The sequence below is a fragment of the Uloborus diversus genome, chromosome 7, assembly GCF_026930045.1.
Source record: "Uloborus diversus isolate 005 chromosome 7, Udiv.v.3.1, whole genome shotgun sequence".
NCBI lineage: Eukaryota > Metazoa > Arthropoda > Arachnida > Araneae > Uloboridae > Uloborus > Uloborus diversus.
This window is the reverse complement of record NC_072737.1, coordinates 86,912,239-86,928,214: the sequence shown is the minus strand read 5'-3', so window position 1 is coordinate 86,928,214 and position 15,976 is coordinate 86,912,239. Positions and strand designations below refer to the sequence as shown.

The 15,976-nt window shown below is 32.4% G+C and overlaps 1 protein-coding gene across 1 annotated transcript in view; it reads right to left on the bottom strand.

Annotated features, from left to right (window-relative positions):
- The window catches only part of LOC129226075 (uncharacterized), a 29,207-nt gene that overhangs the window by 12,555 nt on the left and 676 nt on the right, over positions 1–15,976 (bottom strand). The gene's annotated exons all lie outside the window — the stretch shown is intronic.

Here is a 15,976-nt window from a genome sequence, read left to right as displayed (position 1 = left end):
TGCTATCCTTATCCGTGTATTTTCTAACGTTTAAAATAATTTCAGCGATAATCAGAGTGCAGTCATCCTCAGCTGCTTTTAGAAACACGCTTTTAGTCCTACATACCTTTAGGTTGCATGTGACAGCACAGAGGCAATCGATTTTACGTGGTATTGGTGTAAATGTAGGCTTTTTTTTTTTTTGTTGGTGTAAATATGGGATCCCATTTTTATTGCCTAAAATACTTATTTTCAACCTATTAAATGCTTTGGGTATGAGAACTCTAAAATTTCAGAACGCAAAACAGCATGGTATATTAACTCATCATTGGATACAAGAATCTATAGTTCAAGAGATTAACAAAAGTACTTTTAATAAGATATCTTGAGTTTTTCACTGGCAGGGATAAGCATTAAAACCACGAAACATCGACACTACAAATTCAAGCGATTCATTATCATACTAATTTGACTACTGTGACTCTCCTGTGCGAAGACAGCGATGATGATGTCAAACTGGAGATCAACGATGTAGATCAGAGTTTCCCGAACTGTGATCCGCGGACTCCCCGGGAGTCCGCGAGTCCATGCCAGGGAGTCCGTGCTGCTTTCCAGCTAAAACTTTATATACAATTGAGATTGAAGGCCGAGTAACGATATTTTAATTCAAAAAGAAAGCACATTTATGAGGAACTAGCAGTACTCCGCTCGGCGATGCCCGTGCTAAGAATTTAAAGGAAGTCCGTTGAATAAAAATAATCCACTCCCCTTCTAATTAGATAATAATTAAAATCCTAATATGCCATAAAAACACAACTCATATGAAAAAATAACACTTTTAAACTAAGCTGACAGAGTTCTGTTCACTACCTTCAAAAGTTCAGTTTTATTAGTAAACTTGTTGCAGAAATTTGGTTAAAACCTTTTTATTCCTAATTGAATTTCAAATAGAATTTTACTTCTATAACTCAAAATAATAATGTAAGAAATGAAAACCAGTAAGAGATCTGTAAAATATACAGAACAATGAATAAATAAATTTTCAAGTAAAAAAGCCGGGCGGGGGGGAGGGGGGTCCGCGATGTTCGCAGTTTTTCCGGAAGGTGTCCGGGGAGGTCTGAAGTTTGGGAACCTCTGATGTAGATAAACCAGATTCGATCTGAAAGATTGCACATTTAGTGATGATAAGTTATTTGAAGACACTGGAGGTTGGGTTGGGGGTTGTGTTGGGGATTGAGATTGGGTTAAACGTGTTGAGTTCGAAATATAAGTACACTTGCAATGTGCCGGGGCTAAAAAGACCAATTGCGTTTGCGATTACTGCAATCATATTCTCAATCAAAGCTAAGACATTGTCATTTTCACTAGACTAAAGCTGAAAAAACTTTAACGTAAGGTATTTATAGCCTATACTTACTCGTAGTTTTTATAGTTAAATCATATGAAATTTAAAATTTTATTATTATTAATTTGTATGATTATTTAGTTTTTAAAAGAAAAAGTAGCCTAATTAATGAAGCATTACTTTTTGGAATTTGCTTACATCAGCGCAATTAGTTACAATCTAGATCAATTAAAGTTTTTATCCATCATTAAAACTGCGTAAAAAAAGAAATTTCTCATAATCACTTAAAAGAATGATTTTTAAAAGAATGTATAAGTAGGGAATTCAAGGTTTGACTTAACGTTTTCTGGGATATTTATAAAATAATAGTTATTCATTCATGTAACATATTTTTATGAGTAGAAGTTACATCCCTCACATCAAAACTCATGGAGCCTTACTGCCAAAACTGCTCTTCTGCTTTGCTATTTGAGCATAATATTAAAAGCAGTATAGTTTTCTTTGGTATTGAAAATCTTTTACTGAATATTTTGAATGACTTATTACTTTGAAATTGAATTAATGCTTTTACAAACATTTCACAAGTACTTGACACTATCACAGTATATTTACATATTTTCCCCTATTATGTGTGCATCATCAAAAAAAAAAAATTAATTCGATGGGTTATTTACACTATCATGAAGCACGGGGATTGAAACCGTTTATACGTTTTTGAAGGGACCGTATGGAAAAAGCGTATAAATGAAAAAACGTATAATAGGAATATGTTAATGTGTATTAGACTCTGCAGGGACCAAGTTAAAAAGTGTGTAATTGATAAAAACGTATAAAAGAGAAACGTATAAACGGTGTTTCACTGTATTACTACTCATATGAAGCGAAAATTTCTGGAGAGATAAATTTAAAACCTAAAAGAGTAATTAATAAGGAGAGGGCAGCAACATTTGATACATTAGAAGACATTTTCACAACAAAAACAGTAAAAATAATTATTATTGTTATGATTATCATTATTATTACTTACTATTATTACTGTTCCACATTTTTAAGTATTAATACTAATTAATACAATTTTAATGCACCTTCAAAATATTCAGTGCAATTTCTTTAGCCCATCTAAGAAGATTTTTTAAATTCCTTCATTTTTTTCCAATAACATTTTCAACTAAAGATTCAAATCATTTCTTTCTTTTACAAAAGAAAGAAATATTTCATAAAATACTGCAACCGTTTTTTAACTTGATCAGAACTATATGTTTCGCATTTCGAATTTTCTAATTTAAAAAGTGATAACAGTTTTCATGAAAAGCAATCTCCAAGAGGATTATTTATTACATTATTCTTGATAAAGGCAATTTAGAGTTACTCTACTACTTTCAGAAATTCCTAGTCAAAATTCAGAGCATTTCTGTAATGGAATTTTAAAGCAAGGTTAATAGAAAATGACAATTTGGAAAGATTATAAAATTTACTTTAATCTAAATACTTTCATTTCTTGCTTTTACTCTATTTTAGAACTCAAACTTTAGCATCAGTAAGATTATTTTTGGAATTTATTGATCTCTAAATTGATCTCTAAATAGCGTGTGAGTTATGAGAGTGGAGAGTATCTTGGAAGACAGCTATACTCTTTCAATAAGCCGAAAGAATTACTTTAAAAAATATATGTTTACTCTTTTTCGCTGTTTTGTTACTTTACAGTGTTTTACGACGTTTCGCTTAAATGAAATAATAATGTTTAAACGGATAAATAAATTATTTATAATTTCAAAAACTGCTTCGTAATGTGTTCTTATTGCTAGTTTTTATGAAAATGTTCAGTTTGACTTCAAACAAAGGTCAGGTGGGAGAAAGTGGACCTATGGGGTAAAGTGGGGTTACATTGAAATACATATGTTTTACGACTTTTCGCTTAAATGAAATAATAATAATTACATAGATAAATAAACTGCTTTTAATTTCAAAAACTGCTTTGTGTAATGTCTTCTTATTGCCAGTTTCTCTGTCTCTTTCACATTAATAACATTATAATTCAATTCAAATACCGTAGTCGTCTGTTGATAAAACAAACTGGTTGAGAACGCACGACAACGGCATTTGAATTGAATTATAGTATTGTTAATGTAAAAGTGACAGAAGATCTCAATGGAACTAAATAAATAGGAATATCTAACCAATCAAATTGTTCGTTTTACTCAATAGGACGATAATATCAAACAGCACCTACTTTGTTTCTTACATTTTAGTATTTTTTGCCGTAGTCGGGTTTAAAAATCTCATTCATACAGTTTTTTAATCCCTCACAAGTTTATTAAAAATAAAAATGCTTTTTTTTTTTTTGTATACTGAGATTTATGAGCAGATGAATAACAGAAAAATAAAGGGAACTCCCTTTTTCTATATTACATTTTAGCTATGCCGTCCTGACATAGAAAATGCCATTAGAGTGACATTTTTGTGTGCCAGGAGAGTGACATTTCACCTACGCAGAGCCTGTTACCAAGGCCCAGAATTATATTTAAGGTTTAAAATGAGATTTTTAATTCTTATCCGTAACTGAATTTACACGTAACAAGAATGATTTTTAAAAACCTTTGAAATAAAACATAAATGTTGTAAAGGAGAGAAATAGCAAAAATGTTACACGTCTCAGTTTTGAACTTCAAAATTATAAGATCACCAGGAAATTCAAAAGTGCAAAATACTCTTGGAGTCCAACAAAATGATGAGAATAAACATCACTGCTATTCAGCAGATTCAAAGTTCCTTCTTTTCTTTTTTTTTTTTTTGTATATTAATTGAGTTTACTCCCAAGACACGTGAGCGACATGATAACCTTGGGACTGGCTTTAAAACGATGTACCTAGACTGAAATAATATTTTTTCATCTTTAAGTATGCACAATTTAATGCTGCAAATTTAGGTTGTGAAATTTTTTAATGGATTTAAGCACACTCGATTCCCGACTTACGCGAGGGATGCGTTCCAAGACTCCTCGCGTAAATCGAAATTTCACGTTGTGGAAAAATGTACGCACACCAATTTTTTAAAGCATACCAAATACTTTCAGACACTTATAAATACCCTTCAAACTGGTCTAAAGCATTCCTTAACTATACACTAGTTTCTTGCATAAAGAACTGAACTTTTATTGTATTTTAAAAATAAAAAACTGTTATTCAATATGAAATACTTTAAGATGCACAAAATGGATGACCAATGGGAATGAAAGACAAAAAATAAAACATCACGGTACGTACAGCATGTAGTAAAATTAAAATGATGCACTATAATAGTACTGTACAGTAGATACAGTAACAATATTTAACAGACAAAAAATGAAAATAGTGATGATTTATGCTCCATGACCAAATCGTTGTTCTTATCTAATACATTTTTAAAAACGGTTGCTTCGCCTTTTCTTTTATAACATTTCAATTTGTGACAACATCTCCTTTTCCTCATCTCTTCATTAATCCACAATCAAGAGCGGCGTCCATTTTCAAATTATTTGCTTTGCTAGACTGCTCTGCAAGCTTCAATATTGAAACTAAGTTCTGAACTTTTACGGATATCTTTTTGTTTTGATTTTTAATTGTATGTGTGAATGATTCCATCATACTTACTGTTGCGCTACTGTCGACGTTTTGTAGTTGTTCAAGCATATCGAGCATCTTAGCCCCTGTTTTTATTTATTTTTTAACAGAAACTTTCTTTTTCTGCCCATCTTCACAAACTTTAGATGAAGGTGACACTAAGGTGCCATTATATTTCTTCAATTTTTATATTTAGAATGAAAAAAAAATAAATAAATGAAAGATGCTGAGTGGTTATTTGATGCACTAGACTAGTTTGGTGCGGGAACTTTGGCTGTTAGTGAGTGAGGGCTAGTGAGATTGGAGCTGTAATAACATTAACGAAATCAATATTTAAATTCAATATTGCAATCAATATTTAGTAGCAAATAACGAAACTGATACTTCCTTCCAATAAAATTCGTGTTGTGAGCGAAAAATTCATGTTAGCTCCAAAATTCATTCCTCGTGAAAAATTCGCGTTGTAGCCATTTCGCGTAGGTCGAATCGCGTTGTAGCGGGAGTCGACTGTATACATTTGAGAAACACATTCGTACAAGCTAGAAAAGTAACTTCCAGGTTATTCAAAAATTTCTTAGGAAAAAATAAATGAGTTATTGTTTTCTTTTAATATGAAAGGAAAAACATACGACAAAATTATTCTAACAATTTAAAAATTAAAAACACTTTGTGGATCAAGCAAATCTTGTGTTAATGTTCTTGGACACGATTTTGTTATTGTTTTGGAGGGTCCTCCATATGATGAGAGATACATTTTTTTTGCAAGTTTTCGGAATTATATATTCTTGGATTGTTTTAAGATGAAAAGATTTTGTAGACAAAAGTTTAGGGGGGTTTTTTTCAGTGCCATTGTAAATATAGCTCATTTTCTTACGTTAAAACAACCTTAGGTTAAATCAACCTTGTAAATGCAGGACGTCAAATTGTCGAACAATGACTTGTACCTTATCAATGGTTTGAAGGCTCGTAAAAGAAATGGCACTTTAATCAATGGCTTGTAGTTGTAAAAAGTTGGGGTTAATTTTACATTTATTGTGTAAATCTATACTATTAATTTCTGTGCGCGCCTGTTTATGTGTGTGTTTATAACCTTATCTCTTCCCGGCTGATCAATACTGATGTCTACCAGATCAATACTGATACCGTTGGATGCAAGACATCCAGTAGAAACCGTTCCACCCTGTCTCACCCGGTCAGACGTCCAGGAGTAAAAAACATTTGAACCATCAGACGTCAACCGCCGCAGGCGGCATTGAGCCACCGCAAGTAGCGAACTAGGGGTTGGCGAACGGGACGAGCATTGAGCGAGACCCCCTGGTTTATCAATAATGATTGCTTGGATAAAAATGAATAATTGCTTGTCTTCTTTGCACGTATTCTATTTAAATTCTCAGTTTTCCCTCGCATAGTTTTAACTAATCATAATTTTTTTAAATATACTTTTCCCCCCAAATGTTTAGTTAGAAACAGATCACCATTAGTTTCACCATTAAAAGTAACAATAAACTATGACTGAAGTAATCAATAAAATGATTTCTTTGTATGTACTCCATCGATTTCCTTTGCAAATAAAAGGGGGGGGGAGGGGAAAAAAGGGCCAAAAATAGGGCAGCAGCATCCATATTGTTAATCTATGAGCTTTTTTCAACTAAAATCCATTGACAGAATACGGTCCTCATATATTTTGCACCCTCACTTCCCTCTAGCGCCCGTTCTAAAAATTATTTCGTTGAGCACACCTTTCCATAGAGTAGATGTCATTGTTTACGAGTTCATTGATAATTCGAGAAAGCTTAGCTTAGATTCCTCATGCCAAGTTTAGTTCAAAAATGAAACATTTCTTGTTGTAAAATGGGATTTGAAACCAATTTATGCCAGATATTATTTTTTTTACAATAATAAGCCATATATTTCCTTGCGCGGCGCCCCCCCCCCCCCCGCCAACTACAGCACACCTCATGCTATAACGGTGCTTCTCAACCGGTGTGCCGAGGCACGCTGGTGCGCCGTGACAAGGTCCTTGGTGTACCATGGTGTTTTCGGAGTTGTACAAAAAGGAAGAACAGTGAATGCATTTTACTTACGCAAGAGATCAGATATAATGTTGATAGTTTAATTAATTGCCATCTTGCATTGAGAACTGCATACCAACGCTAAAACGTTTATTTCACCTGCTTGTAAAGAAATCGTACTGGGAATGATATGTTCCGATGCAATGAATGAGGTGGTGGTCAGCGTACCAATTCTGGACGATGATTTCAAGCGATGAATCAATGACATGACGGATGACATCAAAAAACATTGGTTAAAATCAATTAAAAGTTGGAAAATTTGTACTTAATGTTGATGAATCAACAGACATAAAAGGGGCCCTACCCTTGCTAATAAGGAAGGCATTCAAGATCATTATATTTTTAACACGCTTTTATTAGCTTCACTTGTAAGTTGTGAGTAACTCTCCTTTGGTCTAAGAGCTAGTGGCTTATTACTGTTAGTACACTCCACCACTTTATGAGCGTTCGTAGCCGAGTGGTCTTAAGGCCATATCACACGTAACGAAATTCGCTCAACCTACCCGTTCAACTTCAAGCTTTCATTCAACTTTCTCTTGGAGAAGTTGAACAGGGTTTCCAGGCTCTCAAATGAAGGGTTGATCCTAAACGTGGCTTCTGTCTACCACTTTAGGCGACTTAGCACAATGTACTCTGAGCGATGTTTTTTGGATTTAATGGGTTTTTTTTCTCAATTTATTTCAAAACTGTAAATAAATTTCAGTTTTGAAAGTTGCAATCATTCGAAATTATGAAAAAGTGATTTATAAACATGTTAATTTTACTAGCTCAATACAACGATAACAGCCCTTTTACCTAAAAACAATGAGTAAAAGCAGGCCTGGATCTGTAAGTTTTGATCCCCCCTTCCCCGATAAGAATTGATTAAAGCCATGGAAGCTTTTCTTCACTATTTTTTTTAAATTCAATATTATTATTTGTTTATGTTTTAAACGGCTATTTTAATTATCAGACAAAGTTTTTTTTTTTTTTTTGACTTATTTTGTTTTTGAGGGAGTTTGAAATTCTTAACTCCTGATTTTTTTTCCTCTCATTTTACATATAAGTTCATTACAAAATCAATGGACCATAAGAAACTTTTTACAATAAAAAATTTTGTTTTATCCATCTTTCTGGGTCTTAGCAAGTTTTTTTTTTTTTTTTTGCAAATGTAGGTAACTCTTATGTAACTATTACGTTTTTTACACTTTGATTAGTCTTGCTGCTTTTCATAATATATTTAAAGGTTTTTTTTAATAGTTTTATTTGAAACGGACATTTTCGTGGCTCATATTAAGGTAATTCTATGTATTTATTTCACATTTGCTGATTTTCCCAAATAAAATCTTTTAATTATCCTGATACTTTACAGAAATTTCCAAATGTGTTTGCAACGTTGAAGGTTTAAGTGTATTCGTTTATCTAAAAAGTTTTCCAATTTCTTGGGTCGTTGCCCTGACCCCCCAACTGCGGGCATGTAGATCTGGACCTGAGTAAGAGTCGATATTTATAAATGACTTGTCTAATTATGTAAAAGCTGTGATTTTTAAACCAGTAAACTTGTCTACCACTTTAAAATATGTGACAAAATTTAATAACAGCAATTATAAATCAAGTAAATGGACATTTCTGAGTTATTACTTTTAAACACTTATCTGCCCAAAACCTGACTGAAAAATTTGTATTTAGTATGAAATTGCTACAACAAATGATTCTCAGTTTAAAGTATTTTGATTTCATACACTAGAGGAAACTTTTCGACTCTTTTGGATTAAAAAAAATATATGTTTAGTAAAAAATCCCAAACAGAATGTTGATTCAACAAGCTGCTTGTCTGTAGAATGAGAGAGATGAATAAAAGAGCTACTATTAGTATAGGATAACAAGTAATGGAAATAGCAGTATATTGAATAGTAACAATAATAATGACTATTTATTCCTTAATTTTTTTTAAAGCTGAAAGTGAAAGGCAATGCATACATTTGTCTAGTTTAATTTTCAAACTTTAATAAAATTTGGATCTTTAGTCAACATTTACATTTATTCCCACTCTAAATCTTTTCTCCTCAAACCATGCAGTGATAAAATACTAATTTCAAATCCTTTTGCACACCATGTCTATTTCTAAGTTTGGAATGGATCAATTCAAAACTGGAGAATATCCTCTCTATTGATGCTGAACAGGGGTATATTGTTTTGTCTAAAACTTTCCCATCATACTTTTGCTGGGACATCCTGAATTGAGAGATAACCGCTACAAAAGCTATTAGAGTTGGTATTTAAGTTTTTGACATTTATGTCTTTGGTTGTATCAAGCAACTATTAGTTCCTCTATAAACAGAGAATATTTATATTAGAGAAAAAATTAATAACATAAAAAAAGTAAATATCACCATTCAAAATATTTAGATACTATTATACTTAACTATTGAGTTCTGATCAACTTAGTTTCATTTTTACTCAAAAGAAAAGAGACATTGCATAAATCCTTTCCCAGAAAGCCTTTTTGATTGATAAAATTAATTGTATCTAATTGTTACAAATGAATTAAGTTATTAAAAAGTTTAAAACAAAACTACTTTGAAAACAAGCTGTAACTGTTATCCATAACTACTTTTACAGTGTAACAAATTTACAAGAAAATTTATCAATTAATTTTAATCAAACTTATTAATTAAACTATTAATTTTAATGATATAATGTGAAATAATTTTTCAGCATCAGGAAACCATATGTGTTTATAAAAACTATCAATGTCAGTATTGGAGTTTTTAACAGGTCATTTCAAAAACAGGTTTTTTTTTTTTTTTTTTTGTCAAAAACCCAACCTCGTCTAAGTATTATTATTTTGCTATTGAATGTACACCAAGTTTAGTTGTTAAAATAGAAATCTTTTTAGCAATGCACAAAAAGTGGAATAACAAAATTTTCTACTTTTATATATACATGCTACTGTTTTTATATGAAACCTCTGTACATGACCCATTCTATTTTATCTTTCCAACACATGCACATAAAATTTATTACTTTTAAAAAAAATCAAAACTTAAATTTTTAAATAGTGAAGAGTATAAAGTACTTATTGCATAGTTTACAAGTTACATAGAACGCAAGAATACCAACTTTTCTACTGATTTAGGCAGGTTTGTACTACTTTTCATAGTTTGAAAAATTGGACTTAAAATGGTTCTATTGATTTAATTGAGTCATGCAGGTACATTCAATTAAGTAAGAAATTGTGAGTTGTTTTACTTTTGTTCTCTGAGAAGAACAATGCTTCATAGATGTTTTTACAAAGCATACTGAAGGAACATTATCTTTTATAATATATACCAAGAAAGAAAAAAAAATTTAAAAAGTTCATTTTTTTCTAGTATTCTTTAGAGAAACTGACACATAAAATTTATACATAAACTTTATTTACAATAAATTCCATACACACACACACACTCATATGTATTAATACATAATTTCAATTACATTTCAAAGTTCAACAATAATTAACTTCGCCCTGGAACAAACAGTTTTTGACTACAACCTCTATAACTGCATCTGTAAGCAATAACTTGAAATTCTTTCTCACATAATCTAAAATTAAGAAAACAAATTAGACAAGTATATATAACATGAATATTATACAGGGAGGAGGACAGGCAAAGTACCCCCTAGCTTTTATGAAATGTAAAATCAATGTATTTCGTAAAGTATAGGCATGGTGTGTGTGCTGTTTTTAAACAATCCACATGTTATACCAGACAGCCCGATTATCATATCCAGAGACTACAGTTTCGTTTTTATTGGAACTCATCAGTCCGGAAGAGCGAATAACCGAGCTGGAGGCAGATGTCATCTCAGCGATAACATCTGCCTCTAGCCTCTGAATGTGATAACCGGGTGTCTGGTATTTTACATACAGAAGAAAACTTAAGTAAAAGATGATAAATTGTAGCAAAAAAAAAAAAAATGTGTTGTTATTAATAACAATTGATTTATGATGTGTATATACTTAAATGTTTAGGACAAAGGAGCTAAACATTTATTTCATTTATTCATTTGCTTATTTTTTGTGCATAATTCTATTGCATGAATTTAATTTGCTAAAGAAGATGAACTTTTGTTTCTATTAAATGTTTGGAAAGTGAAGCTTATCTATGAATTAATATTTAACTTTGTGTATGTGTAATGCAATATTTGGCCAATTTTGATGCACTATAACTCTGACACCAGTTGAATCTCAGTCACCAAATTGTAATAATAGGTTCATATAATAAAACGGTGCTACCTGCTACCTGTATCAATTTCATTGTTTTTCACTCGTTCCCACTTGAAATAATTTGCTTTAAACTTTGCGAAAATGCAATATTTGGCCAACTTTAATGCTCTATAACTCTAGTACCAGTTGAGTCTCAGTCATCAAATTGTAATCATATTTTCATGTCATAAAAAAGGTGTTACCTGTATCAATTTCATAATTTTTCACTAGTCCCTTTTGAGATATTTTACTTTAAACTTAGTCAAAATTCGATTTTTTCCATTTTTGAAAAAGTTTGCAAAAAAAAAAAAAAAAAGGACAAAGTTCTTAAGTTTAAAATTCCTACAACAAGTAGTCCTATATTATATCTACAGAAGAAAAAAAATATAGCTGAGACTCTCCTCCTTTTACTAATTTTGTTGCACTAAAACTCGTATTTTATGCTAATTTTCAGTTTGTAATTGTTATTTTTTTTCTTCACCTTTCTCACCATTTAAATAACATTTTGCAAGCAAATCGTATCTGGGGCATCCTTCTGGTGATGGATTTTGTTTTGTCCTGATAACTGTAAAATTGACCGAGTTAGATGCATTTACGTAAAACTTATTTTTGGTCCAAAAACGGCAACTAAGCAAACTTAAAATGGTGGGTTAAAAAAAAAGTATGAGCCTAAAAATTTTACTTTAACACTTTTGAATTCACCTAGTAGTGAGAATTAAATAGTAAAAAATTAGGAAAATCAAAAATGTCGAGCAACACGGCCTGGGTGATTTCTACGGATTGACCCATTACCGTTGCTCTGTTTCAGATTGTTTATAAACATTCATTGATTTGGCAAGATTGCACACTACGAGATTGGCGAATTTGGCAAGGAAATTCTTACGACGACTTTGAACTAGAAATTAACCTTTTAACACAATAATAAGGTGGAGATTTATAAAATATTACGTTTTATATTTGTTTTTGACGAAAATATAGTACTAATAACTCACCTGAAGTTATTCTAGCAGTTTATTCCATTCCTTGCACACGCTGTTGATGTTGTTACAGGCGGCCATGTTGTATTTTGACGTAACAGGTCAGAGGATTGCTTCCTCCTGATTGGCTGAAAGTTGAGGTTGATCCAACTTTTTTGCCGAGAAGATAAAAAGTTGAATGGAATACGTTCAACCTCGGAAAGCATAGCACACGGGGATTTTCCGGTCGGAATTCGCTCTCGCGGTTGAGTCGAACCGAAGTTGATCGTCAGGTTGAACGAATTTCGCTACGTGTGATATGGCCTTTAGGCGTGGGTCTTCGCTGACGTCCACCTGAGGGAATCATTGGGCGTACGTTCTAACTCCATCCACACCGAAATTAAATTTATATTCTTGCAACTCAATTTTCGGCCACTTTTTGTGGTCTCTGTGTAGCCACTTTTTGTCTTTTAAAATTTGGAATGCAACTTCTGACCCAATGACAATGCAATATTCTATAATCAAATTAATTTATTAACGATAAATTATTTGTTTATTCTAATTAACTCGCTTTTATTAGCTTAACTTGTATGTTTGTGGGTCCAACTTGCCTTTGGACAAATAGCCAGTGACTTATTAGAATTACTTAAGACGTACAAATCAGAGCTGCGGAGTGTAACAATGTTTCACATGAATTTACCAGAAAGCATTCAAAATGTCTGATGCAAATAATGCAATAGAATACTAAGATACTTTCCATTATAAAAATCGATCACACGCAAAAATATTTCATTTAAGAGCTTCAAGTGTTAGCAATATTTAGTATCTAAATCTTATTTGAAAATAAAATAATTGTTTAAAAAACTAAGAAAAACGCTTATATAGCAAAATGAGCTAAAAAGTAAAAATAAAATAAAATAATAGTTTAAAAAACTAAAAAAACCTTTTTTGTAGCAAAATGAACTAAAAAGTTTAAAATAATCTTTGAATGACAAGTATATAAAGTAATTGACCAAACACTTAATTTTTCTGTAATGAAAAAAAAAGCGTGGGCGGCTGCCTATTTGCATTTTTGCATGAATAACAAGTGGAAAAAATTTAAGACTACTGATAAGAAGTAACCCACGCTTTTTTTTTTTTTTTTTTTTTACTACAGAAAAATTAAGTGCTTGGTCAATTACTTTATATACTTGTCATCCAAAGCTTATTTAACTTTTTTTTTTAACTATTATTTTTTGAAAAGAACTTTCTCAGTTTGCAACTGGTGATGAAATATTACGAGTTACAGCTAAATAAATAAATTGCAACGGGATCCGTTGTCCTAACTGCACAAGCCCTGCGGTGATGCGGTGATGGAGCAGTTGCAATGATGTAAAATGTCAAAGGGTTCATGTTGAACGGGAAAAGTCAAAATCCAAGTGATCAAATCAGTTTCTTCCATTGTGAAACTCTCCTGCTAAGCAATACGCCAGATCAGCTAAAGTCAGCCGTGGTTGAAGTCATAAAAATCGTCAACATACAATCACGATTACTTAATCTTCACATTTGCATTGCACTTTCTGTAGAGGGGGAAGCAGATCACCACTCCCCGCTTCTTCACACGGTGGTTGGGTTGAAAAGCAGGATCGAGCTACGAATTTCTGATGTTTCACGACAAAACAAAACATACCACTTTGTTGCAAGATAAATTTTGTCTGGGAAAACAAGCGTATTTGGCTGATATTTTAAGAATCTTAACGAACAGAATAAAATAATTCAAGGACGCGGTGAGATTGTATTTTGTATGGACTAGCTAATTGGGTTAAAGTAAAAAATTCAGCTGTGGAGAGAAGAATTAGACCGTGGCTCACTGGACATGTTCAAACGAACCAGCTACATACATTCTGAAAGAAAAGCTATTCATGTGGTGGCAGAACATTTGTCAATTATTTTAAACAACGTTTAAGCACTGCTTGTTGTTAACTGGAATAGAACAATATGACTGGGTTCGTGATCCGTTGAAGCAACAACAAGGAACTATCTTCCGCAAAGCACGAGAAAAATTTATATAGACCTCAGAAGCAGCTGTTCCTTAAAACTGGGGTGCAGCGAAGTGCTTTTTGACGCTTATTGGCCGGGCCTGATTACTGAAAAGGGTAACTAGGCCGTGGCCTAGGGCCCCCAAATGGCTGAAAAGTCTTCAATCTATGGCTAAAATTGTTTCAGTGAATGGGTAAAGTTTTAAAGTTTGAATGCAGGGGCTCCAAAAAAGTATTCGGCCCCTCGATATCTTAATCGGGTCCTGTTACTGGCTGTTAGTAAAAAGGTACAAAAATCTCTGATCACGCTGTTCTTAATCTGTTACTCTAACCACTTTAAAGAACATATACTTGTGAGGTGGGACTCTTAGAATTGTACTTTTCACAAGAACAAAAGAATATCATGTCTAGATCATTGAATTTAAAACTTCCTGTAGCTCTTCCCAACATAGAGTCGAACGAAAAGGGCCTCTGTTCCTTAAGATAGGCATTAGTGTCTCGGTCCTGTTAGGTGAACGCGTTTGGGACCTGCTGTTCATAATAAGCACTAAAATTCCTAATGAACTTTAAATCAATTTCTAAAGAAACTAAAATACTTAAAAGATTTCAAACATTCAAAAGATTATTTGTTATATCCATATGGAATTGCTTTTTTTTTTTTTTTCCTTGCTCTGACTAGAGAATGATGAAAGCACTATCCACATTGGCACGGCCGGATTTGGACTTAACGGGGCCCTAAGCTATTTCAGGTATAGGGATCCCTTTTGTAGTTTGAAGAACGTTTCTCTCGGTGATGTAAGAGGCAATGTTTTAATTTTTTCCCTTTTTATGTCTGTCTCTTTCCTCTGATACATACAGCAATACGTTTACTTTGTTGATTGTGTTTTAATGGGTTTACCCCCAATGTCCAGTTTGAATTGCTCTTAAAAGGAGCAATGGCATCGAGAGAGCGACCCAGGACTAAAGTGGAGTGTAGTTAAGATGGGAGTGGAGTATAGAATGTTCCCAATTGTCGGGGACCCTTGGGGTTTATCCCCCGGAGGAAATTTAGAAAAATAAATATAAAATTCGGCGTTTTGAAGCCGTGTAGTTGGAACTACAAAAATACCAGGGCAGAAATAGGCAAACAAAACTTTTATAAAGTTATATACTCTTTCAAAAATTAAGATAACGCACAGAAAAAATTGTTTTTGATTCGACAAATCAATTACAGCAGTTGACAGATAGAATGAGCGCGGGAAGAGAAAAGACAATGCATGGTTACTTGCTCACATTGGCTTTAGGTGCAATTAGGTTTTAATCACCCCTACAACCCACCGACAAATACAACAGTGAATTAAATATAAAATGATCAATGGTTTTAAAAAAATGCTTTAAAATAAATGGTTAACAGTTTTAAATATGTAACAAAAGAACAACATACTGCCAATTTGCACAATTCATAATATATACACTTGATAAGAAATAAAATTGGAGCCCACTTTGCTCAGGATTTTCAAAGGCTTATCTAATTATTTTCAAGGACTCTAGAACAATTAAAATTATTTAACGCACTTCATTTATCATTTGTACTTTCCTGTCTCTGATATTTTAGTACTTCATTGTTAATTTTCACAGTCCAGTTCTGACTTTGTAAGAAAAGCTATTTTAAATTTAAAAGAAAAAAGAAACTATAGATTTTCATGACAACAACTTTGCTTCAGTTGCAAGTGGGGCAGAAAACAAAAAGGAATCAAGGTAGGGTTTTTTTCCCCCCATGCTAAACAGATTGCAATA